Source organism: Sinocyclocheilus rhinocerous, unplaced genomic scaffold, assembly GCF_001515625.1.
Source record: "Sinocyclocheilus rhinocerous isolate Xijiao unplaced genomic scaffold, SAMN03320098_v1.1 scaffold1772, whole genome shotgun sequence".
In the NCBI taxonomy this organism is placed as follows: domain Eukaryota; kingdom Metazoa; phylum Chordata; class Actinopteri; order Cypriniformes; family Cyprinidae; genus Sinocyclocheilus; species Sinocyclocheilus rhinocerous.
Window position 1 is genome coordinate 77,242 of NW_015653009.1, and position 2,500 is coordinate 79,741.

The window sequence follows — 2,500 nt, forward strand, 5'->3', positions numbered from 1 at the left end:
TCAGTATTACATGCATGCCTTCCATCTTAAAGGGACAGCACCTATCCGTGTCTTTAATGTTAACCAACAAAAGATGTTAAATAAATATGCTAAGTAAAACTACTGTATCTGAAAAATTAGTTCAATTTGTATCTATTTCGTATTTGTCTTATTGTCTTATTCTGCTTCTTTTTCAAAATTATATATATTATATATATCATATATGACCAACTATAATTTGTATAAGTTGCTCCCTTTTCACTACTGTTAAAGGGATAGTTCATCCAAAAATGAAAATTGTCATCATTTATTCAAGTTTTTCCAAATTCAATCCTTGATTCAAATTTCTCATAAGCTTAATTGATTTGGTCTAAAGAGAAAAGAATTAATGACTAATGACTAAATGACTTTATTAATGAATTAATGACTAAAAGTTGACAAAAATGCAATGACTAAATCTATGAAAGACTCAAATGACTAAAATGTGACTAAGACTACTAAGCATTTTCGCCTCAAGATTAAGACTAAATAAAAAATGCCTGTCAAAATTAACACTGTTTAAGTTGATGTACTAAAATAACTAAAACTAAAAATGAAAAAATAAAAGAAACCAGAAAAAAAAAACAATCAAAATGACAAAAACAGAATGGCTCATTTCACATTTTCATTCATACATTTGGCAGATGTTTTATCTGATTGTATTGCATTCAAGCTATGTTTGATCAGTTTTAGTTTTAACCTTCCTGTAACTCAAACAGAAGAGCATAATGCTTGCAACGCCAAGGTTATGGGTTTCATTCCCCTGGAAAGCATGAACTGATTAAATGTGTACCTTGAATGCAATTGCTTTAGTTAAAAGCATCTGTCCAATGCATAAATGTAAATCAGTTCATGCATTCCCTGGGAATCGAACCCATGACCTTAATGTTGCGAACGCAACGCTCTTCTGTTTGAGGAACAGCTCTGATCGCTGATGCTGTGTTTGTGTCTGCAGCAGGCGAGTCTCTGAGACGCAGCGGCACAGACATGATCCCCAAGGCCCGGATGAAGACGCTGAAGATGACCATCATCATCGTCCTGTCGTTCGTGGTCTGCTGGACGCCCTACTATCTGCTGGGCATCTGGTACTGGTTCCAGCCGGAGATGCTGAAGGTCACGCCCGAGTACATCCATCACCTGCTCTTCGTGTTCGGGAACCTGAACACCTGCTGTGATCTACGGCCTCTACACGCCCTCGTTCCGCGCCGATCTCGCCCGCTGCTGCCGCTGCCGGACCCCCGCAGACTCGCCGTGCTCTCTGGACCGGCTCTCGGCCCGACACGGAGAACACGAGTCTGACCCGGCCAGCGTGAAGAGCGCATAAACCACGTCTCAATCCTCACGACTCCAGTTCACGACGGAGCGTCTGCATCAGAACACGCTTCATAATAAACGCTTCAGACTCTCAGCCGCTGGAGAGCCCAGGTTAGAAAAAGTACACTTCCATAATGTACTTAAAGTGCTCTATTTTCACGCACTAGTTTATACTTAATATACTAAAAGTCAGTGCGTTTACATGCACCCTCTTAATGCGATTATAATGAGCTTTTGACAATTATTGCGATTAAACTACACCTCATGTAAACGCAATACTTCGATCTAAATAATGCGATTAAGCTCATAATCGCAGCAAGCATAATTGTACTAACATAAGGTGGTGCGAAAGGCCCTATAGGTGGTGTATGCCAATTTTAATCGAAATATACAAACACCGTATTGGCACTCTGACCCTCATCCAGAAACGGCGAGTAGAACACGACAAACGAATTGCCATCACCGAAAAAGCATGGAATACAACCATACAAACATGTTTTGCATTAGACGTAAATAAATTAAAACAGCGGCCAGTAACACACCTGCTCTTTCCGAGTCCATCATTTGTGCTGTGCAGTGGGGTATGTGAATAATGGCAGTAAAAAATAACCACAATTCTTAGCGAATAATAAGAATAATGGAAATTGCATGTAAACGTATCATTGATTCTTTAGTACTTCTTAAGGTCAAGTAAACGTACTCAACTGTGCTATTTTGGGACACCATGCATATCTATCTATCTCTGAATTGATCTTTACAGCTTATGTGATTGGCTGTAAATATTAAATTCAGAGATAGTATGGTAAAAGCGCATTTTAGTTCATGGTGTCCCAACATATCACAGTTGAGTTCACTTAGATGATCTTAAGTTTATCTTGAGAAGTACTAAAGAATCGTTTTTAGTATATTAAGTACAAAATGAGTGCGTGATTGATAGAGCACTTTAAGTACATTATAGAAATGTACTCTTTTTTTCATTTAACCTGGGAGCCGCGGGGTTCATGCACAACTAATGAAAGGAGCTCAGAGCAGATTTACCCAGAAGCCTCTGCAGTTTTAGAATAACTTCACAGATTTCACAGCGTGGCTTTTGTTATTAAAGCAGCTGGACGCACTGAAACGTCTGTATGTTTACGCTGTGTGTGTTAAGCTGTGTGTGTTTGCATGC

The 2,500-nt window shown here is 39.1% G+C and overlaps 1 pseudogene; it reads left to right on the forward strand.

Annotated features, from left to right (window-relative positions):
- The window catches only part of LOC107715528 (gonadotropin-releasing hormone II receptor-like), a 10,558-nt pseudogene extending 9,185 nt beyond the window's left edge, over window positions 1-1,373 (forward strand).
- The last annotated feature ends 1,127 nt before the right edge of the window (window positions 1,374-2,500 follow it).